Genomic DNA, 25168 nt, shown 5'->3' on the forward strand with positions numbered 1-25168 from the left:
ATAGGATTTGTACCTAAGTTTTCTGAGAGTTTTATTAAATTTTTAATTCATATTTAGGTCTGTGATTAATATTTTTGGGTTTTGTATATGGTTTTTTTTATTGAGATGATCATATGGATTTTAGTCCTCTATTGTATTAACATGGTATATTATGTTCATTGATTTTAAGTGTTAAAACTTGCTGTCCTTGGATAAATCTCAGTTTGTCAGAGTGTGAATGCTTTTTTTGTGTATTTGGTTTGTATTTTTTTGAAGATTTTTATGTTTGTATTCATAGGAATACTGGGCTGTAGTTTTTTTTTTGTGTGTGTATGTGATGTCTTTATCTGATTTTGGCTCAGGGTAATGCTGCCTCAGTGTAAGTTGGGCTGTGTTCCCTCTTCCATTTTGGGAGAAAAGTCTGTGAAGAATTGGTCTTAATTTTCCTTTAAATGTTTGGTAGAAGTCGCCAGTGAGGCAGTCAGGGCCTGGCTTTTCTTTTTGAGAAAGAATTGAATCTTTTCCCTGTAGATCTATTCAGATTTTCTGTTTTTTCTTGAGATGGTTTTGGTAGTTTGTTTCTTTCTAGGAATTTGTTCATTTAATCTAAATTACCTACCTTGTTGGCATAGCTTTTTCTAAGTTACTATTCCTTTATGATCAGTTTTATTTCTGAAAGGTGGGCAGTGATGTCTCCCTTTCATTCCTGATTTTAGTACTTGGTTTTTCCTCTCTTCTTGGTCAGTTTAGGAAAAGACATTAAAAAATATTTTCAAGGTATCACCTTTATTTCATTTTTTCTTCCCCCCTCTCTTTTTCTTCTTCATTGGTTTTTGCTCTGATCTTTACTTTTTTTCCCTTTTACTTGCTTTGGGCCTCATTTTGTTTGCTGCTCTTTTTCTAGAGTTTAGGATGAAAGATTAGATTATAGAATTGACATTTTTAAAAAAAGTTGTAGTTAGTTACAGATACCAGTTTCCTAATGGATTTGCTCTAGCTGTATCCCAGAAGCTTTAATATGTTAGGTTTTCATTTTCATTGTTCTCAAAAATATTCTGAATTTCCTTCATTAATTCTTTGACCCATTAGTTATTAGTTGTAAGCTACTTAATATATTAAAAAGTCACATATGATTAAGGAAATTAAGAGAAAATAATCTTACGTTTACCCACAGAGTTACCATTTCCTGTGTTTTTCATTTCTTTTTGAAGATTAGAGATTCTGTCTTGTATCATTTGCCTTCTGCTTAGTGAACTTCCTTTAGCATTTGTTCTTGGTCTGCTGGTGATGCATTCTCTTTGTTTTTCCCTAATATTTTTATTTTGTCTTCATTCTGAAGGATATTTCTGCTGAATATAGAATTCTGGGTTGTCAGATATTTTATCCTTTTAGCATTTAAAAGATCCTTCCACTGTCTTTTGGCCTCCACTTTTTTTTGTTTTTTTGGTCAGCAGTAATTCATATTTTTGTGATTTATCAGTTTTCTTTGGCTATTTTAATACGTTTTATTTTTCCTTGCTGACAGATATGTTTACATATTTTCTTTGTATTCTCTCTGCTTTTGGTTCATTGAACTCCCAGAATCTATAAATTTCCATCTTCTACTCCATTTGGGAAATTTTCAGCCATTATGTTTTCAGATACTGTTTTTGCCCATTCTTTCTCTCTTCTGATTACAGAAGTCCAGTTATACCTGTTGCATAGAGAACTGTTCACTTTTCTTTTTGCTTTTTCCTCCCTATTCATATTGGGTAAATGCTGTTGATTCTTAAGTGTGTTGACTATTCTGTCTTTAGTCTGTATCCGATGAATATTTGCTTTTCAGATATTTTATTTTTCATTCTAAAATTTACATTTTTTTGAAATAGTTTCTTCCTCTATTAGGTTTCCTATTTGTTGTGAGCATATCTTCCTCTTTAATTCTTATTCATGGTCATAGTAGCTGCCTTTAAAATTCTTGTCTAACGTGTAGTGTTGTGTTAGTCGCTCAGTCTTATCCAACTCTTTGCAATCCCATATACTGTAGCCCGCCAGGCTCCTCTGTCCATGGGATTCTCCAGGCAAGAATCCTGGAGTGGATTGCCATTACCTCAGTGTTTATCACAGCACTGTTTACAATAGCTAGGGCATGGAAGCAGCCTAGATTCCCATCAGCAGATGCATGGATAAGGAGGTTGTGGTACATATATACAATGGAATATTACTCGGCTATAAAGAAGAACTTACTTGAGTCAGTTCTAATGAGGTGGATGAAACTGGAGCCTATTATACAGAGGGAAGTAAGTCAGAAGGAGAAACACCAGTACAGTATATTAATGTGTATATATGGAATTTAAAAGAATGGTAATTATGATCCTATATGCAAGACAGCAAAAGAGACACAGATGTAAAGAACAGACTTTTGGACTATGTCAGAGAAGGTGAGGGTGGGATGATTTGAGAGAATAGCATTGAAACATGTATATTACCGTATGTAAAATAGATGGCCAGTGCAAGTTTGATGCATGAAGCAGGGCACTCAAAGCTGGTGCTCTGGGACAACCCAGAGGGATGAGGGGCTTCAGGGTGGGGGAACACATGTACACCTGTGAGTGATTCATGTCAGTGTATGGCAGAACTACCATACTACTGTAGAGAAATCGTCCTCCAATTAAATAAATGAAAAGAATTCTTGTCTATAAAGGAAATGACCTCAGATTGGAGTAGACTAATGGTACATGACAGTTAAAGGCCATGTGGGTTCTTGGGTTAGATGCTAGGTCCCAAAAAGGACATTAGTGGATTGATTGACAGAATGCTCATAATGTTTGTAAATGAATAGTTTTGTGGTAGCTCAGATGGTAAAGAATCTGCCTGCAATGCAGGAGAGCCAGGTTTGATCCCTGGGTCGGGCAGATCCCCTGGAGAAAGAAATGACAACCCACTCCAGTATTCTTTCTTGGAGAATTCCACGGACAGAGGAGCCTGATGAGCTATAGTCCATGGGGTCGCAAAGAGTTGGACAGGACTAATCAAGTAACACACATTAGTTTGCTGCTTGCTGCAGTTGTGGAAGGGCTTCCCTGGTGGCTCAGATGGTAAAGAATCCTCCTGCAGTGCAGGAGACCTGGGCTTGGTCCCTGGGTGGGGAAGATCCCTTGGAGGAGGCCATGGCAGCTCATCCCAGTGTTCTTGCTTGGAGAATCCCCATGGACAGAGGAGCCTGGCGGGCTACAGTCCATGGGATCATGAAGAGTTGGACGTGACTGAGCGACTCAGCACAGCATAGCACATAACTGTATAAGGGTTATGTAAGATGTTAGCACTATAACCGTTGGTAAAGGTAGTTTAAACAATTCTTTACTAATTATAGTATCCATGTTATGTTGGTGTTGGTCTCCATTGGCTGTCTTCTGTGGAGCATGTTTCCCTCTTTGAATTGTAGTAATTGGTAATTGCATCCTGGACATTCCCAACTCATTGTAGAAATTCTCAATCCTTTTTGTACCTCCGAAGAATATCGCTTCTGCTTTAGTAGAATGGCGTTGAACTACAAATCATCCACATTGTGATTGACAGTTTAGCTCTGTATTCAGTTTCTAGTCTTATCTGGGATGTTTGTAGTCTGTTCCTTACATACATATTTCAGGGATAAGAAACATATATAACCAGGTTTATATGTAGGCTCCGGACCCCTCCCTTTGTGGCTTTTCTCCTTTCCTTGATTTCACCCTCAGTTTTTACCTGCTGGGGTCACTCTGGGCTCTATCCTCTGGTTCTTCATTCCAGTGAAGGCACTGGAGGCACTTTTTATATTTTGTCCAGAGTTTATAGTTATCTTTGGGAGAGTTAGTCCACTGGGAGCATGTTTAATTCCAGCAATCTTAGGAAGCAGCTTCGAAATTGGAACCTAAGTTTTTGGTTAACCATTTTCTTGAGGTATGATATATCATACAACACAGTGTACCAGTCATAACTCTATAGCTCAGCATGCCTTTACGAATCGGACATGACTTAACAGAGCAGAATAGAACATTCCCATCACCTTTGAAGTCCCTTTCATGCCTTTCTTCCCAACTATTCCCACCTGCCTCTCCTAAGTAGCCACTGCTGGGAATTCCTGGGTTGTTCAGTAGTTAGAACTGGCACTTCCACTACTGGAACCTGGGTTTGATCCCTGGTCGGGGAAGTTAAGATTTTGCAAGCTATGTGGCACAGCCAAAAAATGTTATTCATATCTCTTGCTTTTTGTCATAATGTTTGTTATTTTATTCCATGTTATGTGTAGGAGTAAATTCATTCTCACTGCTGCAAAGTATTTCATTGTGTGAATATGATAATTCATTTATCCCTTCAACTATTAATGGGCACTTGGGGGAGGGGAGTTCAGGATGGGGAACATAGGTACACCCATGGCTGATTCATGTCAGATGGCAAAAACCACTACAATACTATAAAGTAATTAGCCTCCAATTAAAATAAATTTAAAAAATGGGCATTTGTATTATTTCCATTTTGGGCCTATTTCAAAAAAGTGATACTTCAAGATTCTTCTTACATGTCTTTTACAGTTCTATTAGATGGTAGCAAGTAATTGAATTATTGGATCATGGGGTATGTGACCTTTTTGTTCAACTATAGTCGATTGTTGTTGTTCAGTTGCTTAAGTCATGTCTGACTCTGTGACCCCATGGACTGCAGCACCCCAGGCTCCCCTGTCCTTCACTATCTCCCGGAATTTGCTCAGCTTCATGTCCATTGAGTCAGTGATGCTATCTAATCATCTCATCCTTTGCTGCCAAACAGTTGATTATAGCAGTAGTACGTAATTAATTTTTTTTGAATGAATGAATATTAGGAAGTTTTAGCTTTTATGAAATTGAAACTAAACTGTAGACACAATTTATTATTCTTTCGTGTGCTAGCCCCCCTAGTATTTGAACGATAAATTGGTAGTTTGATAATAAAAGGCAGATACAGCCTTAATTAATATATAACACTTCTTTGCTTGCTCAGTCTTAACTGAGTTTTAGTGGGATCATTTATGTAGTTATGCTTCTTGGGTCTGTTATTGACAGTCTTATTGAGGTTATTTTATTTAGTCATATGTATCTAATTTTATTAGTTACATAAATCTGCTAACATTGATGGATTTCTCAGGTTCATGGTACAGGAATATGTAAGTTATTGCCCTTAAAATTGTTTGTTACAACTTGTGTGTGGTAAAATTTTATAACCTTTATATGTTTATGTTTTACAGCTTAGAGAAGTACATACACTTATCCATCACTTAATCTATACATAGTAGCCTTGAAAAGTGGGTGTGATGTAACTAATTTTTGGAAAAATAGGAAAGTGAAGAGCGGCTGAGAGAAAGATGGAAAATGATAACATCTTGATCTTCTTGGGTGCGTCTACACTGTACGATGGGATGCTTTGTGCCACAGAAGTTATCTCAGATTGGGAAACTTTCTAGAAAGGGCTGGAGAGTAAATATTTTAGTTCATATACTCTCTATTGCAGATACTCAACTCTGCCATTTTAGTGCAAAAGCAGTTGTAGACAGTGTTTAAGTGAAGAAGTGTGAATGTGTTCCAGTGAAACACTGAAATGTGACATTGTATAATTTTCACATGTTGCAGAATAACGTTCTTAGATTTCCCCCCTCCCCAAATGCTTGAAATGGAAAAAAAAAACAAAAAGCAAACAAACCACCACCAAACCATTTGTACTGGTCTGCTAGGGCTGCTGTAGCAAATTACCAGAACTGGATGGCTTAGCCAACAAAACTTGGCGGTCTCGGGGTGCTGGAGGTGTTGGCAAATTAGGTGTTTCAGGATGTTTTCAGGGTGAGGGCAGGGTCTGCTCTGGCCTGTCTCCTTGGCTTGGAGATGGTTTTCTCCCCCTGTGCCACTTCACATCCTCCCAGGTCCACTGGGTTAGGGCCCACCTTTATGACCTCACTTTAACTCCATTACCTCTGTGAAGGCCCTCTACCCAAGTAAGATCACAGTCTGAGATATTGGAGGTTAAGATTTCAGTGTATCTTTTCTTGGGGGGGGGGGTGATACAATTCAATTTATGACATCATTCTTAGTTGTGGGTCATTATAAGATAAATGGTGGGCTGAACTTGGCCAACTTGCTGCCCTGTTGGTCCTTGGCTTATCTGCTTGGGGCAGAGTTTTTACCTGTGGGATTTTCCAGCCCATCTTTGGGTGAGATGGCTAATCTAGTGAACTCAGGTTACTAGAGGAACAGTCATCAGTTTCATCTTTGAATATGAAGAACAGCAGTTTATAGTGATATACTGGAGTGTGGGATTATATCTTCCTAGGCATATGTAGAGTTCAGGGTCAAATAATCATTTTAGTATTTTTAATTTTAGAAGGAATAAATCCTGTCCCTGCCCCTGTCCCCTGCTTCTCCTTTGGAGATGTTCCTGTGAGGTGGTTCAGAGCTATAATGTAGTAGACTGTGGCTTAGAGCATTTGAAATAGTTGCTTTTTACTTTTTAATGGCTTTTGTAAACATTTCATAAGAATTTTAAACATAAACTCAGGTTTAATATGTCAGTTACCACTAATGCATTAATTGCTGCACTTAGGTTGTCATGTTTGTGTGGATCTTGTCATCTGTGTTTAAAGCCCATCCCTTATGGCTCAGCTGGTAAAGAATGCGCCTGCAATGTAGGAGACCTGGGTTCGATCCTTGGGTTGGGAAGATCCCCTGGAGAAGGGAAAGGCTCCCCACTCCAGTATTCTGGCCTGGAGAATCCCATGGACTGTATAGTTCATGGGGTCGCAGAGTCGGACATGACTGTGCGACCTTCACCTTCAGGGCTCTGAGGGTGGCCTGTTTAAAATAAAAACCGATCCGTTATCATTTAAGTGTTTGAGTCAGTATTTTCTTGATTGCGGTCTATATAGTCTTGTTTGTATAGTATTTTAATATGATCCTTATAATCCTTGATTTCAGTGTATGTTCATTTTTAGTGTTTTTTTTTTTAACAGTAGTTAACTTTATAGTGTGTGAAGACTTTACATTTGAACTTAGAAAATATTTTTACCTTAGAAGACTTTTTTTTTCAGTTTTATATTCATGTTCTTTGTAACATGTCATTTGAAGAGGTTTTTTATTTCTTGAATATTTGGAAATTTGCTGGTTTAGTATGTGTAATGTAATGGGAAAAGGTGAGATGGGAGATAAAGGAAATTGATTATTTTAAATTCGGTTAATATAAAGATGGGTAAGGCACAGCAGAAACGAAATGAGTTCAGGTTATCGATTATCCGGATTTTGTTTGCATTTCCCTTACAGCTTGTAGAGTCCTCTGGGTGCTGATTTGTGTCTTCCTTTAACTTCAGTAGATATGCCATTCTTTATTATTTCTTGGTATAAGCTATTAAGTAGACTTGCTAGTAACTCCTGAGTAGGTGAAGGACTTCTTGTCTATGTCTTAGTGGTATGAGAAGGCATCTCTGTCAGTATTACGGCAGCATGAGTAGCTCTAGAAACGTTTTTATTATTATTTTTAGTTTCTAAAAGCTTTGTGTATTTGGGTGCTCTGGGTCTTTGTTGCTGCATGCGGGCTTTCTCCAGTTGCAGCGAGCAGGGGCTACTCTTTGTTGGGGTGTGTGGGCTTCTTGTAGTCGTGCAACATGAGCTCTAGAAGTGTGGACTCAGTAGTTGTGGCTCACAGGCTTAGTTTCCTTGAGGCATGTGGGATCTTCCCAGACTGGGGATGGAACCCATGTTTCCTGCATTGCCAGGATTTTTAACCATTGGACCACCAGGGAAGCCCTAGAAAGGTTTTATTTATTTTTTAAAGTTTATGTTTAATTGAAGGGTAATTACTTTCCAATATTGCTTTGGTTTCTGCTATACATCAACATGAATCAGTCATAGGTAAACATATGTCCCCTTCCTCTTGAACCTCCCTCCCACCTCCCACCACTTTCCACCCCTCTAGGTTGTTACCTAGAAAGGTTTTAAAATAGACACTTCTCTGTTGTGGTGATAAGCTATGGAAGAAAATACAGAAGAGGAAGGGTCTTATCCCTGTTGTATGTCCAAGACTATATTTTTAGAATATGTTATTGTAACAGTTCTTATATTTGTTTAATGCACGTTAAAACAGTGTGGTTCTTTTGAGGCGGTAAGTAGATAGTTAATTTTATCTTTGGTCAGTCTCTCATCTTAACCTCTGCTGCTGCTGCTAGGTTGCTTCAGTCGTGTCCGACTCTGTGACCCCATAGATGGCAGCCCACCAGGCTCCCCCGTCCCTGGGGTTCTCCTGGCAAGAACACTGGAGTGGGTTGCCATTTCCTTCTCCAATGCGTGAAAGTGAAAAGTGAAAGTGAAGTTGCTCAGTCGTGTCTGACCCTTAGTGACCCCATGGACTGCAGCCTGCCAGGCTCCTCTGTCCATGGGATTTTCCAGGCAGGAGTACTGGAGTGGGGTGCCATTTCCTTCTCCCATATTAACCTCTAAAGGTCTGTAAAAAACAATGGTCAGTTACAATGTGTGCCTGATGTGTGCCTGTTTAAGATAGAGGCAAAGGGCATTTTGGAGTGTGATAGAGAAATGAGCCTCTTATGCACATATTCATGCAAAAATATTATTGTGGTAGAGTGCCATCTCCTTTGGCATGGAATGGGGTGGTTGTTGAATGATCTTTTGGGCTTATTTCTGAGATTAAAATGCACACACATATAAATTGGCTTATTGAAGTAGGTTACTGTAGATATTTAGTTATTTATGCATATTTATTAAATTCCTTTTCTTTGAAGAAATTCCTGCTTCATTGTGGAAACTCTTGAAATGTACTAATTAATTCTGTGCCTGCAGCAATCATATCCTTGAATGACACATGGATCTTGGGTTTTAATGTTGTATATTTATGCAAGCACTTCATGCATGTGGAAGGAAGGTGGAGAGTTTTGTATAGGTGTTCAATGGTATATATATTTTAACGACGTTTTTGACAGTATGTCATCCTTTCTCCAGTGGAAATAAATACAGTGATGATTTTTATTGACAAATCATATGACTTCTCATTTGGAAGCATTGCTTCATTGATGTTTTTCCCATGCTTGTGAAGGTAAAAATTCTTTAGTGTAATGTTCTCATTTAATATTTAATATGAGTCCCAGATTGCCGTGGGAATTGATTATTTCCTTTGTTTCTAGTTGTGTAGATACTTTTTTGAAGCTGAGAGAAGTAAAGGAAGCAACTTCAAGCTGTTACGTTGGGAGAATTAGTTGAGTTTCTCACAAGTGTTTGTACTGATCTGATTAGTCAGATTTCTTGGATGGCAAGGGAGAGACACTTTATAGTCAGAGGTGGAATGAGAAGTAAAAAGGGGAATTTTCTTCATTCACTGCATAGGTAGTACTCAGTCCCCATTGTTCCTGATAAGGTTCTTAAAGAGCTAGGAAAGTGTTTCATTTTTGCTTCAGGACAGCTAGTTGCTCCAAATAACTGTTTCTCAGTCCGTTGAAGTAATCCTACAAACAAGGTTTGATTGTATTGATTTAACACTGTGAGTGGAGCAGACATCCTTGCTGGTCACAGTTGGGATCAGGAACTTGGAAGGGAAACCCCTCACATCCAACCCTTTTGTGGTTGACTATCAGCCTAAGTAAACATGTTGTTCTTCATTCAACCTCATGATCTGTGTAATTGCTGGCCTTATGTTCCTAGCAAACGGCGCCTTGGAGTGGGGATTGGATAGAATGACAGAGAGGATGGGTTGGGACCATCTTGCTCAGATTGTCTTTATTTGAGGTAGGATGCTTCACAGATCTTTGGTCCAGCAAGAACAGGTTTCTGCTCTCTTAATTTTCATTTCTGGATGCGAAAGTGGTTTTTTTAGGGGTTGTATGGGAGATGGAAATTTAGAAAGTAGGGAGGATTGAATGGAACCGTCTTTATTTGATACCCTCATGGATTTGCATACTGGAGTTAATTATTTCTTGTGGATATTCAGTGCAGCTTTTTCTGTCTGTAATTAGCAAATATGTACGTATCTCTCTGTATCAGAACGCCCAACTAAATGGATTAACTGCATAATCAAAGGTAGTTAAATATGTGGGTCTGGAACTTTGTTTTGCCTGTATTTAGCAAGTATTTTAAGAGTATTTAGCTGACTGAATGAAGTGGGTAAATAAACGTGCTTTTTGTCTAAATACGGATAGTAGTAAATTCATTATTGGTAGATGATATCTTGTATATAATAGATCCTTTTGAATCTGAGTTTGGGTAGGAAAAACTAAATAACACTTGTTACCGGATATATTTGATATAATTCTTTGAACTAATTTTAAACTATACCTCAAAGATACCTCAACGATGTTGATTTGGAATTTTTTGAGGGAGTTGTATAACAGGCTATGCATGGGTACAGACCATTAGCGGTGGCTCCTGACTGTATTATAAGGATTAAAAGCAAACCTTTGCATGTGATGTTTTGTATATTTGGCTTAAAAAAACCCAGAAGCTTTTAGAGGTTGTGAGATATGGGTCGTTTTTGTTTGGGTAAGAGTTAGGTCAATAAAGCATTTACCATCATGAAATGTTTTTTTCCTCCCTCTTTCTTGGTATTAACAGAAAGGTGAATGGACAAAATAGCTATTAAAGGATTTAATTTAAAAAATGTAGCAGCAAAACCACACACTCTGGCTGTCCATGTTACTTTAAGCTTCGTATTTCAAAACTATATTCAAGCTTTAGATATAAACTCTCCAGTAGCTGAGTGGTATTAACCAGTGCTTTTCTTCTTTGCTTTATCCTATTGTGTCAGCAGGGATGCTGCAGCAGTTCTTTTTGATCTAAAAACAACTTTGTTCTGGAACTCAAAAAGAAAAATGTCCTAATCTGCTGCTAAAATTTTACCTGACAGAGAGGTCAGTCAGACAATGGAATAACTTGCTGAGGGAGTTCAGAGAGAATCTTTCACTGGAGATGTTCCAGAGTTGACTAGAATGAGCCACTTGGAACTGAAGATCAAGCTGGAAAAATCCTCCAGGATGAGATAACTCCTCTGAACTAAAATTTTTAAAGGAATTAAAAGCATCTGTATTACAAGTTTTGAGAAAATATTGCCGAAAATAATTTTTTCAGAATTTAGTTTTTCAGGTATGTTTTAAGCTCTGCAAACATCTTTCATAGAAGATAAATTCATTAATGGAAGATATTTTTAAAAGGTGTATAGTTTTAGATCATAAATCGCTGTCTCATCTTGAATGCTTTTAGAAGTTCCTGATTAGATCCTCTGGTTTTGTGCACTCGTGTGTCATAAGAGGCAGCCTGCAGGGGTGAGCTGGGATTACGAGGGCTGAATTATCACAGAGCTGGGTGGTGGCTGGCCAGACGGCCAGAGTCATCCTTAATGTCTGTAGAGTGATGCTAGAGATCTGGATTTGGTTGCTTGTTGTATCTCTCTGCTTAGGCCAGCAGCAGGTGCCAGGAGGGAGGCTGTTAGCTCTGGGGCAGGCTAGATCTTTTCCTCCTCCACAGGTTCCCTGTTCACTAATATGAAAGGAAAACAGCTGGGCTGCTGGGGTTTTGCTGTTGTCCAATTTCCTTATCCAAAAGGTACCCACGGTAGAGGGTTTTGAACATAGCAATGACCCCTAAGGGGTAAAAACAAGAATTTTAAGTCTTTTGAATTTTCATTGAGATTTTGTTCCTGGTTTCTTAGGGTTTGAAAGAAGAGATTCTGTGTTGAGAGAGCAAGGACTGGAGGGGTGGGGATTGAGACAGGGGTAGAGTTGAAGACTGTGTTTAGAATTTCAACAGATGTAGTTTAAAAAAATTACTCCTCTGGATGCTGCTATATGGTTACATAAGTTCAAAAATGTCCCTGGATAAATTACATTAACACTTGAGGTCATTGGGGTACAAGTGGTGTATGTCAGTACAGTTTTGTTCTTTTTACTTCCTAATAGCCAATTTAATTTCACTGGTGATGCAGTAGAAATGTGCCCAGTGTTAATTTTCCAGGTTCTCTAAAGCATGGCTAGTGCAAAGATAGTGTCCTTTTCAATGATAAGTCAGTTGTGTGTTTAGGTCACTGAACATGGGGCTGGGAGGTGGGTATTTTAATGTAGGGCCAGTGTTAACAAAAGTGTTCATCCTTGTGTTTCCTCTGAAATAGAAAGGAACAACCATGAACTTAGGTTAAAAACACTGAATTAGTTAAAAATGTTAAAAGCTGTTTGTACTGGCAGTGGTTTCTTATTTCCTCTTGTTATGTAATGGCCAAATTAAGCATTTAACCATAGACTCTTCAGATTCTGTTCACTGAGAGGCAGTGATCAAGTCAGATACTTGATACAGCCCTCTTAATCTATTCCTGTCCCTTTGCCCAAGGAGGGGATACTTATTAAGGTTCAGTTCAGTTCAGTCACTCAGTTGTGTCTGACTCTTTGCGACCCCATGAATCGCAGCACGCCAGGCCTTCCTGTCCATCACCAACTCCCGGAGTTCTCCCAAACTCATGTGCATCGAGTCGTTAATGCCATCCAGCCATCTCATCCTCTCGTCCCCTTCTCCTCCTGCCGCCAATCCCTCCCAGCATCAGGGTCTTTTCCAGTGAGTCAACTCTTCACATGAGGTGGCCAGAGTACTGGAGTTTCAGACTCAGCATCAGTCCTTCCAATGAACACCCAGGACTGGTTTCCTTTAGGATGGACTAGTTGGATCTCCTTGCAGCCCAGGGGACTCACAAGAGTCTTCTCCAGCACTACAGTTCAAACGCATCAATTCTTCGGCACTCAGCTTTCTTCACAGTCCAGCTCTCACATCCATACATGACCACTGGAAAAACCATAGCCTTGACTAGACGGATCTTTGTTGGCAGAGTAATGTCTCTGCTTTTGAATATGCTGTCTAGGTTGGTCATAAGTTTCCTTCCAAGGAGTAAGCATCTTTTAACTTCATGGCTGCAGTCACCATCTGCAGTGATTTTGGAGCCCCCCAAAATAATGGGTGATTCAGCATCACCCAGCTGAATCCCTTTGTTGCAACTGATGAACCTATGTTGACACCTCATATATACCCCAAACCCGTAGTTTATGTTAGCGTTCACTCTTGGTTTGGTACTTCCTGTAGGTTTGGACAAATGCAACAGCATCTGTCCATCACTATAATATACAGAGTATTTTCATTGCCCTAAAATTTTATGTGCTCTGCCTTTTTATCCCATTCTCTGCCTCAGCTCCTGGGAACTCCCCATCCTTTTGCTGTCCCATAGTTTTGAGTTTTCTAGAATGTCATATAGTTGGAATCATACAGATTGGAGTCTTTTCAGATTGGATTGAGCCGCCAGGGAAACCCCTTTCACTTCATAGTACTCCTTTAAGGTTTCTCCATGTCTTTTCATGGCATGATAACTCATTTCTTTTTAGTTCTGAACAAAATTGAATTGTTTGAGATGTTGAAAAAATGTCTTACAAAAGTCTAAAGAATATGCTGAAATTCAACCTTGAGTACCACAACCAAACTAGATAACAAACTGATGCTGAGTTTTAATTGAGGAGTAATATGATATTAGACTGGTCCCCTAAGCATTTCTGGGCCTCTGTTCCTTCCTTCCACAAGGAAGTCTAAGGTCAAATTTAGACTTGACCTGTTTGAGTGCAAGCCTAGTTGCGTTGATAGGCTGAATTCAGAACCAGTTCATATTGGGCAGGACTAGTGATTGCTGAGATTGGAGGAGACTTTTCAGTATCATAGCATGGAGTGAAGGTGAAAGTGTTAGTCGCCCAGTCGTGTCCGAATCCTTGTGACCTCGTGAACTGTAGCCTGCCAGGGTTCTCTGTCTGTGGAAGTTTCTAGGCAGGAATACTGGAGTGGATTGCCATTCCCTTCTCCAGGGGATCGTCCCGACTTAGGGGTTGAACCTTGTCTCAGCATTGCAGGTGGATTCTTTACTGTCTGAGCCACCAGGAACTCATAGCATGGCAAGGACCCACCATTCCACACTGATCTCTTGAGCAAATGTTTGCTCAGTTAAAGAGTTTACCTTGGCCTGGTATTTGTTCATATGAATATCCATGTATGTGCTGCAAGTAATTCCTTGTTATAGCAGTTATAATCAAGAAGCTATTGGTCTTCCTTAGATTATGCTTCTATTCTTTTATTTGGTAATTTATTATATCATTGAAAATTATAAAGCATAAAGAAAGTTTTAATGAAGTAGGAAGTGTGGTGTCGTGGTGAAACGAGCCCCTTTTATTTTTCTTTTAGGCTTCATTCTTAGGTGTAGATTTTGTTCTTGGATTTGAAAGCAGTGAAACTGCAGAGTAATGGAAGTAATTCTCTTGTAAAAAATGTGCATCAGAGCTACTTCATAGTTTAAAAGAAATGCATTTATTGTTCTTGTCATGTGTTAATCTGTATTAAATATGTCATCATCATGACTTTCTTCTTTAAAATAAAAATCATTAGTACTTTGTACCAACTAAAGCATTTGCTGAATATCAGGATTATTAAAAGAAATAATCTATCTTTTAAACAAGTTAACCTCAGTGTATATTATGAGAAAGTCACAACCAAATTCGAGTGTATGGTGTTGGGAATGAACTTGCGGTAAAAAGAAAAAAAAACCCTTAAATTGTACTCTCTGATGAAAGAATCTTGTCTGTGGTTTAGACTCCCTCCCAATTTAATAACATTAAAAGCCTTAAATAAAACTGTGCATGCTATCCTATGTGTTTTGAAATATCAGTAAATAACTTACATTCGCCAGTTTCATGCACAATTACGACATACATAAAGCTGACTTTTGAGAGTAGTTTTGCGGTTTCCTGCTCTTACAGAGTCTTCACATGTTGCTCCCAGCTGTGTATGTTTATCTCCCCGCTGCTCCTGCCATTGCTGTAATGTGCTTCATATGTGCCTGATGAGTGTGAGATCTTTATTCTAACCTTTTTCTACAAGATAAATACTCACTTCTATGTGGATTACACCCCCACCCTTGGAGTGGGGAAAAGTATCTTGTTGATAGTTCAAGTCCAAGGCAATTTGAATGTACAATTGTGATTTAGTTTTGTTTCTGTGTAGATTGGTATCTATTTGGTACTAGGTGCAGATTCCATAATTTTTGCCAAAAATATGGTTGCCTTGTTTAGTATTTAAGCATTTAATCATTGACTTAATCTAAGGCTGTTAAGATGTTTGTTAATATACCCATAATTTCAGGACAAGCTCTATTAGCTACTGATTACAGAATCTGGCATATTTTTTGAGAAATTAATATATAGCCTTTTGAAAAACAAATGGCCTTGACAAAAGCATCGTAAAGTCATACCATCTCATGTACAGTTGGGCTTTTCTTTGGGTTGAGATTTCTACTTTTATTTTCTCTTATCATTTTTGACTTTCCTAAGAGGCATTCACAGACTCGCCTTCCTGTGTGTTTTCCAGTGTGTGCATTGTGTGCTCATTCACCCAGTCATGTCTAATTCTTTTGCAACCCCATGGACTGTATGCAGCTCACCAGGCTTCTCTGCCCATGGAATTTTCCAGGCAAGAATACTGGAGTCGGGTGCCATTTCCTACCCCAGAGGATCTTCCAGAGCCAGGGACTGAACCATCTCTTCTGTCTCCTGCATTGGCAGATGGATTCTTTATCACTAGTGCCACCTGAGAAACCCCTTTTCCTGGCTTGTTTAGCAGAAGAAGACTGTAGGGTGGAACCATAAGTTATTTTCTTAATGGTGTTACATCTTCCTGGTGTAACTAGTTTCCTAAGTCTCCAGCTATAAATTTTTCATATGTGTGGTGCAGCCTTTTTATCTCAGAGTATGTATGATTAAAATTTTTTGTAGATTGTGATTTGCAAAAGCTGTAATAGAGGAGTAAAAAAAAGTTTTCCATTGTGCATTAACTTTTTTTTAAAGCAAGACTGACTGGCAAGTTTGAATGTCACATAGCTGTCTCTGAACCTGTAATTGATCAGCTCAGCTGAGCTCTGGACTAGTTTAATGAAGTCAGATAATATTATATTCTAAAGAGAATTAACATCTGAAATGTAGCTGCATAATTATGGCATCAGTAGGAATGCATAATGATTCAATCATTTATGCTTTATTCTCTTTTAGAGATTAGTTTTTTCATGTCATTTGGATTGTATGTGCATTGAATTTTCTTACATGACTTCCCTTTTGCACAGTGCTTCTAGGATTCTTAGAAATTATGATTAGATGAGAGACCAAAGTGCTATTCTCCAGATCATGTTCATTTCTGTTTTTGTTTAATTTTACTTGCTAAGTTTTATTTGCAGAAAGGTTGCTTTTAAAATGAAGTGATGGGACCAGATGCCATGATCCTAGTTTTCTGAATGTTGAGTTTTAAGCCAACTTTTTCACTCTCCTCTTTCACTTTTATCAAGAGGCTCTTTAGTTCTTCACTTTCTGCCATGAGTGTGGTGTCATCTGCATATCTCAGCTTATTGATATTTCTCCCGGCAATCTTGATTCCAGCTTGTACTTCATCCAGTCCAGTGTTTCTCCTGATGTACTCTGCCTAGAAGTCAAATACACAGGGTGACAATATACAGCCTTGACGCACTCCTTCATGGCATCACTTCACATCACATCACTTCATGGCAAATAGATGGGGAAACAATGGAAACAGTGACAGACCTTATTTTTTTGGGCTCCAAAATCACAGCAGATGGTGACTGCAGCCATGAAATTAAAAGATGCTTGCTCCTTGAAAGAAAAGTTATGACCAGCCTAGATCAGCCCTGGGATTTCCTTGGACGGAATGATGCTAAAGCTGAAACTCCAGTACTTTGGCCACCTCATGTGAAGAGTTGACTCATTGGAAAAGACTGATGCTGGGAGGGATTGGGGGCAGGAGGAGAAGGGCAGAGGATGAGATGGCTGGATGGCATCACTGACTGGATGGACGTGAGTCTGAGTGAACTCCAGGAGTTGGTGATGGACAGGGAGGCCTGGCGTGCTGCAATTCATGGGGTTGCAAAGAGTCGGACACAGCTGAGCGACTGAACTGAACTGAGACAGCATATCGAAAAGCAGAGACATTACTTTGCCAGCAAAGGTCCATCTAGTCAAAGCAATGGTTTTTTCCAGTAGTCATGTATGGATGTGAAAGTTGGACTGTAAAGAAAGCTGAGCACTGAAGAGTTGATGCTTTTGAACTGTGGTGCTGGAGGAGATTCTTGAGAGTCCCTTGGACTGCAAGGAGATCCAACCAGTCTATCCTAAAGGAGATCAGTCCTGAATATTCATTGGAAGGACTTATGTTGAAGTTGAAACTCCAATACTTTGGCCACCTGATAGGAAGAACTGACTCACTTGAAAAGACCCTGATGCTGGGAAAGATTGAAGGCAGGAGAAGGGGACGATGAGATGGTCAGATGGCATCACCTACTCAATGGAGATGAGTTTGAGTGAACTCCGGGAGTTGGTGATGGACAGGGAAGCCTGCTATGCTGCAGTCCATGGGTCGCAAAGAGTTGGACACACTGAGCCACTGAACTGCTTTTAAAATGTGTGAGAATATAAGAGGACTTATATAGACTACTTTCTCTTGGATAATGCTAAGTCCCCCAATGTTTTTGCCCCCTAGTGACTTAATACCCCAAAGAAATGACTTAAAGAAATGTTTTTCCACTGTGTGATGGGCCAGTTTTTTTTTTTTTTCTTCAAAATTTCAATTTATTGCAGAACTATATTTCATAAAATAAAATTGGGAGAATTAAAATTGCTAAAAAGTTTCTGAAAGCTTGCTGTCAACTTCTGTACTTTTCTCATTGTGGGCTAGTAACACACACTTTGTAGGCTGATGGTAGTCTGTGGACCACCCTTTGAGTAGTGGGCTTAAACTGCGCAGACCTTTGTTATTTCACTTAAGCCGTCGGGAATCAGTGGTTCCAGGGTAGAGTCAGCAGCTCTGCATTGTGCTTATCTTAACCACTACGATTATAAAATGCCTACTGTAGCTGCAAGTATCCCCCTTCACGTGAAGACATTTGAAGAAGCAACGAAAGAGGAAGAGAAAAAAGGAATTTCTCCTTCTTCTCTTTTATATAATTAGAGAATAAGGCTTTTCCAAGTTAACTCCTCTGCCACCTCCCACCTCCAGAAACTTCCCTTTATGTCTCGTTTGCCAGAACTGAGTTACATAGCCACCTCTGCACCAGTTGTTGGCAGAGAGGAGCAATGGATGCCGTACAGTCCTAGACCAGTCTTGATTTTCTCCCCTGGTGCTATGGCTGGGGCCACAGGGGAAAAAAAGCGGATTTTGTGAGTTATGAGGAAGGAGGTATGATTGGGTATGCTACTAGTAGTATCTGCCATTCTGAGGAGAGAGAGGTCAGCGTGAGAGTCAGGCATGGAATTTAATAGCTTACTTCTTGTGTTATAGTTAACAAAGGCATAGGAAGGTGAGAGGAAAATAATAAATGCCTCTGAGACCCAGTGTCCTTGATACTGGGTTATGGGGCCCTCTTGGTGAGTCTGGAATTTGCTTTGGGCATTGCTGCTGTAAAATACTTACCGCTGCCTAGAGTGTATTTTATTTGAGTATGATTCAGTAACCAACAAGACTTGAAAAAATATAAAATATATTCTTGTTTGTTGATCTAACCTTTATTGTATAATTATTTTTATATTTCAAGTACATATTTCATTTTTAGAAACTCCACAGTATATATTTTAAGCAGTGATTTATTTTGATGATTCTTTTTTTTTCTGATTACTTGTGGAGTTGTGTTAGAAAAGTGAAAAGATTTGGCATGTTAATACATGTTCCATTCATCATCTTTAGGATACCTCTCATGATACTTCACTTGAACAACCAGGCTTTGTAGTTTGTTATGTTACTGCTTGCATTTAGCGCTCATTCTTATTTTTAGATAATACAGAAACAGGAAATTTAAAAAAAATAACATGCACCTGCTAGGTGTAGCTGCTCATAATAGCAAGAATCGCTTTAGTTCCTTCTGTATCCTTGTCCCAGCTGAACACATACAAGCTTTGCTTTTCTGGAGTCATAATAATTAATAATTTTGAGTGAGAAATTTGCGCACATGAGTTTTGAATGTGTTCCCAGTTAACAGGTGTTTAATGAATACGTTCTGCCTTTGAAGACCACGGGTCTAAGAGCCGGGAACGCTTGGTTCTCCCTCTGACTCCATTACTGACTACTTACGTGATGTGCATGCTCTGCCGCTTCATTTGTGTCCGACTCTTTTTGGTCCTGCGGACTGTAGCCTGCCAGGCTCTTCTGTCCCTGCGATCCTGCAGGCACGAATACTGGAGTCGATTGCCATGCCCTCCTTGAGGGGATTTTCCGACTCAGGGATTGAACCCGTGTCTCCTGGTCTGCTGCAGTACAGGTGGATTCTTTACCACTAAGCCACCGGGGACGCCCACTTACATGATGTGAAGAAGGCATTTCCCTAATTTGAGAGATGGTTGCCTTTTCTGTAATACCTATTCTGTTATTCTCTCTCATTGGCCTGTGGTGTGGAATGGATTAGATTATGAATACTCTAATAAAAGATTTCACAAATGTAGTTGACATGTCTTATTATCATTGATAGTTTTATGGAGTAATCAGATAGTTAAAAGGTACCCAAAGCACCAGAAGTACGGCTGAAGGAACACTATCAGATTAATTTAATTTTTGATAATTCGCAAAGCAGTGTCATTTTACCTGTTTAACATATGCATAGTCGTCATATTCTTGAGTTCTTGATAATCCGAGATTATGAGCATCACCATATAGAATAGCAGAAGTTATTCTAAATTCAGTTTTTTCTTTGAAACAGTTTAAACTATTTTGATAGTTCCTCCCACCATAGAACCTTAAAAGTAACCACCATAATACCTTAAAAGTAAACCTAGGAGTGACTTTAGTCAGATGGCAGAGCATGCAGCTTTGAGCGCTCGTCCCTCTGCAGAAGCACTGAACAGCAAGGAGAAACTGTCAGAGCTTCCTTTGTCAGCATCTGGAGAGCAGTCAGAGAGCGTTACAGTAACCAGGCAGACATTTTCATCTCTGCAAATTAGACTGCGTGTGCTTTAGCGATCACCTCCCTAGCAACCCAACCTTCCCCCTTCCCTCCCAGCCCTCAGCAACCACTAATCTGCTTTCTGTCTCTATAGATTTTCCTCTTCTGGATAGTTCATAGAAATGAAATAAGATGAGGCAGGGTCTTTTGTGACTGGCTTCTTTGACTTCATACACTGTTTACAGAGCCCGTCCTATAATGACATGCCTTGATGTTTGCTTTTCGTGGGCAGATATTCCATTTTATGGATATACTGTGTTTTGTTTATCTTCAGCTTTCATTTTTTTCGTGTGTGAAATTAAATGTACATAGCATACATGTGTAATATTGTACACCACTGATGGGTACATCTCAGTGAACTGTCACATAGTGAATTCTTGTGTACCCACTGCCCAGAACACAAAACAGGACACTCTGCATCCTAGAGACACTTTGTACCCCAGCTCAAGTCTGACTTTTTTGGTCAGTATTGGGAGATGTATGCACATTGCTGGGTATAGTTTTAATTCATCCATTTTCATTATTATATTTTATTTCATTCTAAGAGTGTGCCAATATATTCATCCATTCTGCTGTTGATAGACCTTTGGGTTGTTCACTGTGAACATTTGTGTACATATGTACCTGAGCATATGTTTCTATTGGGTATATAACTTGGAGTGTTCAAGACATAGATTTCTATACTTGTCTATTTTAATAGATGACAAACTTTTTCAGAAGTGTACAGATGAGTTTTTGATTGTTTCACATTCTTGCCAACACTTGGTATTGTGGTTCTTTTTAATAATTATCCACACTCTTGATATTCTCATATTATTGTAGTGTTAACTTAAAATTCCTTGATTACTGCATTATTTTTCATATTTTAAAAATATTTTCTTGGCCCTTGTCCCTTTTTCTTTTGGTTTGTCTTTTTCTCATTGATTTATTGGGGTTCTTATACATTATGCATATTAGCACTAAGTTATGTGTGCTACAGATAGTTTTTCTTAATTTGTAGTTTAATTTTTTATTTGGTTGGGTCTTTCAGTGATGAGATGTTCTTAATTTGGATGTATACCAGTGGAGTAATTCTGTATGGTTAGTGCTTTGGGGATTCTGAGAAATCTTCAGAGCTCATGAAAACACTTTTCTTACATTAACCATTTAGGAGCCATGCTGTTTTGCCTCTTACAGTTGAGTTGTAGTCCACCTGAATATAATTTCTATGTATGAGGTGAGGTAGGCATTTCAAGAATCTGTCACACTGTCTTCCAAAGTGACTGTGTCTTGTTGCATTCTCACCAGCCCTGATGCTCCACATCTTGCCAGCATTTGGTGTTGTCAGTGTTTAGGATTTTAGCCATTGTAGTGAATATGGTAATGGCATCTTATTGTCACTGTAATTGCATTTCCCTAATTACATATCATGTTCTTGGTGTGTTTTGAATAATAGTTCTTTATCAGATATAGAAATACATATCTTAAATATCAGATATATTAATGTCTTTTGCAAACATTTTCTTTCAGTCTATGGCTCATCTCATTTTTTGGATATTTTTGCATTTTAATATGGGAAAAGGCAAAAAATAAGAATAGAATTATAAATCACCTTTGTAATTGTGATGTAGGGTTTCCCAGGTGGCACAGTGTTAAAGAATCTGCCTACCAAGGCAGGAGATGAAAGTGATGTGGGTTTGATCCCTGGATCAGGAGGATCTCCTGGAGTAGGAAGTAGCAACCTGCTCTATTAGTCTTGCCTGGAAGATCCCATGGACAGAGGAGCCTGGTGGGCTACAGGCTGTGGGGTTGCAAAGAGTGAGACATGACTGAGCACACGCACACACCCATGATGTAGCTCCAGCAGTTACCAGTTGGCATTCAGTTTTATTTAACGTATATCTCCTCAGTTCAGTCTCTCAGTTGAGTCCAACTTTTTGTGACCCCATGGACTGTAGCACACCAGACTTCCCGGTCCATCACCAACTCCCAGAGCTTGCTCAAACTCAGTGTCCATTGAGTTGGTGATGCCATCCAACCATCTCATCCTCTGTCATCCCTTTCTCCTCCTGTCTTCAGTCTTTTCCAGTGAGTCCATTCTTTGCATCGGGTGGCCAAAGGATTGGAGTTTCAGCTTCAGCATCAGTCCTTCCAATGAATATTCAGAACTGATTTCCTTTACGATGGACTGGTTGGATCTCCTTGTGGTCCAAGGGACTCTCAAGAATCTTCTCCAACACCACAGTTCAAAAGCTTCAATTCTTCAGCACCCAGCTTTCTTTATGGTCTAACTCTCACATCCATACATGACTACCAGAAAAACCATAGCTTTGACTAGATGGACCTTTGTCAGCAAAGTAATGTCTCTGCTTTTCAATATGCTGTCTAGGTTGGTCGTAGCTTTTCTTCCAAGGAGCAAGCATGTTTTAATTTCATGGCTGCAGTCACCATCTGCAGTGATTTTGGAGCCCAAGAAAATAAAGTCTGTCACTGTTTCCATTGTTTCCCCATCTATTTGCCATGAGTGATGGGATGCCATGATCTTATTTTTTTGAATGTTGAGTTTCAAGCCAACTTTTTCACTCTCCTCTTTCACTTTGATCAAGAGCCTCTTTAGTTCCTCTTTGCTTTCTGCCATAAGGGTGGTGTCATCTGCTTATCTGAGGTTATTGATATTTCTCCCAGCAGTCTTGATTCCAGCTTGTGCTTTGTCCAACCTGACATTTTGCATTATGTTCTCTGCATATAAGTTAAATAAGTGGTGACATATACAGCCTTGATGTACTCCTTTCCCTATTTGGAACCAGTCTGTTGTTCCATGTCTGGTTCTAACTGTTGCTTCCTGACCTGCATACAGATTTCTTAGGAGGCAGGTCAGGTGGTCTGGTATTCCCATCTCTTGAAGAATTTTCCACAGTTTGTTGTGATCCATACAGTGAAAGACTTTAGCGTAGTCAGGGAAAAGAAGTAGAGGTTTTTCTGAAACTCTTTTCCTTTTTCCATGATCCAGTGGATGTTGGCAATTTGATCTCTGGTTCCTCTGCCTTTTCTAAATCTAGCTTGAACATCTGGAAGTTCACGATTCATGTACTGTTGAAGCCTGGCATGGAGAATTTTGAGCATTACTTTGCTAGCGTGTGAGATGAGTGCAATTGTGCAGTAGTTTGAGCATTCTTTGGCATTGCCTTTCTTTGGGATTGGAATGAAAACTGACCTTTTCCAGTCCTGTGGCCACTGCTGCATTTTCCAAATTTACTGGCATATTGAGTGCAGCGCTTTCACAGCATCATCTTTTAGGATTTGAAATGTCTCAGCTGGAATTCCATCACCTCCACTAGCTTTGTTTGTAGTGATGCTTCCTAAGGCCCACTTGATTTCATATTCCAGCATGTCTGGCTCTAGGTGAGTGATCACATTGTCATGGTTATCTGGGTCATGAAGATCTTTTTTTGTATAGTTCTTCTGTGTATTCCTGCCACCTCTTCATAATATCTTCTGCTTACCATTTTTGTCCTTTATTGTGCCCGTCTTTGCATGAAATGTTCCCTTGGTATCTCTAATTTTCTTGAAGAGATTTCTAGTCTTTCCCATTCTTGTTGTTTTCCTCTATTTCTTTGCAGTGATCACTTAGGAAGGCTATCTTGTTATTTGTTGGAATTCTTCTTTGCCTTTTGCTTGTCTTCTTTTCTCAGCTATTTTTAGACCTCCTCAGACAAACCTTTTGCCTTTCTATTTCTTGGGGATGGTCTTGATCACTGCCTCCTGTACACTGTCATGAACCTCCATCCATAGTTCTTCAAGCACTCTCTCAGATCTAATCCCTTGAATGTGTTTGTCACTTCCACTGTATAGTTGTAAGGGATTTGATTTAGGTCATACCTGAATGGTCTATTGGTTTCCCCAATTTCTTCAATTTAAGCCTGAATTTGGTAATAAGGAGTTCATGATCTGAGCCATAGTCAGTTCCTGGTCTTGTTCTTGCTGACTGTATAGAGCTTCTCTGTCTTTGGCTGCAAAGAATGTAATCAGGCTGATTTTGTTCTTGACCATCTGGTGATGTCCATGTGTAGAGTCATCTCTTGTGTTGTTGGAAGAGGATTTTTGCTGTGACCAGGGCATTCTCTTGGCAAAACTCTGTTAGTCTTTGCCCTGTTTCATTTTGTACTCCAACGCCAAACTTGCCTGTTACTACAGTTCACTCTTGACTTCCTACTTAACATTCCAGTTCCCTATGATGGAAAGGATATCCTTTGGGGGTGTTAGTTCTAGAAGGTCTTGTAGGTCATCATAGAACCATTCAACTTCAGCTTCTTTGGCATTAGTGGTTGGGGCATAGACTTGGATTACTGTGATACTGAATGGTTTGCCTTGGAAACAGATCATTCTGTTGTTTCTGAGATTGCACCCAAGAACTGCATTTCAGACTCTTCTGTTGAGTGTGATGGCTACTCCATTTCTCCTAATTGATTCTTGCCCATAGTAGAAAATGTAGTGGTCATCTGAATTAAATTTGCCTGTTGCAGTCCATTTTAGTTCACTGATTCCTAAAATGTCAGTGTTCACTTTTGCCATCTCCTATTTGACCACTTCCAATTTACCTTGATATATGGACCTAACGTTCTGTTCCAGGTTCCTAAGCAGTGTTGCTCTTTACAGCATTGGACTTGACTTCCATTACCAATCACATCCACAACTGGGTGTGTGTTTGCTTTGGCTCAGCCTCTTCATTCTTTCTGGAGTTTTGTCTCCACTCTTCTCCAGTAACACATTGGACACCTACTGACCTGTGGAGTTTATCTTTCAGTGTCATATCTTTTTGCCTTTTCATACTGTTCATGGGGCTCTCAAGGCAAGAATACTGAAATGATTTGCCATTCCCTTCTCCAGGGGCTCTTCCTGACCCAGGGATTGAACCTGTGTCTCCCATATTGCAGGTGGACTCTGTATCTGGATTTACATAATTTAAAATATGTAAATTAATACTTGAAGTAAGCCAGTCAAATGAGATTGATCTAATCTTAACTGTTATGCCTGATGGACATAGAAGTGCCTATTATCTTTGCATATTTTGAGTAAAATTTCTTTCTAATTTTATTCCGCAATTTCCCCCTCTGTTTGAAAAAAAACTAATATTCACATTGTAAAAATTCAAACAGTTTCAAATGATTTACGGTGAGAA

At 39.2% G+C, this 25168-nt stretch overlaps 1 protein-coding gene across 2 annotated transcripts in view; it reads left to right on the top strand.

Annotated features, from left to right (window-relative positions):
• The window catches only part of ZFAND3 (zinc finger AN1-type containing 3), a 318501-nt gene that overhangs the window by 51625 nt on the left and 241708 nt on the right, over positions 1-25168 (top strand). The gene's annotated exons all lie outside the window — the stretch shown is intronic.

Source organism: Capricornis sumatraensis, chromosome 22 (assembly GCF_032405125.1).
Source record: "Capricornis sumatraensis isolate serow.1 chromosome 22, serow.2, whole genome shotgun sequence".
NCBI classification, from domain to species: domain Eukaryota; kingdom Metazoa; phylum Chordata; class Mammalia; order Artiodactyla; family Bovidae; genus Capricornis; species Capricornis sumatraensis.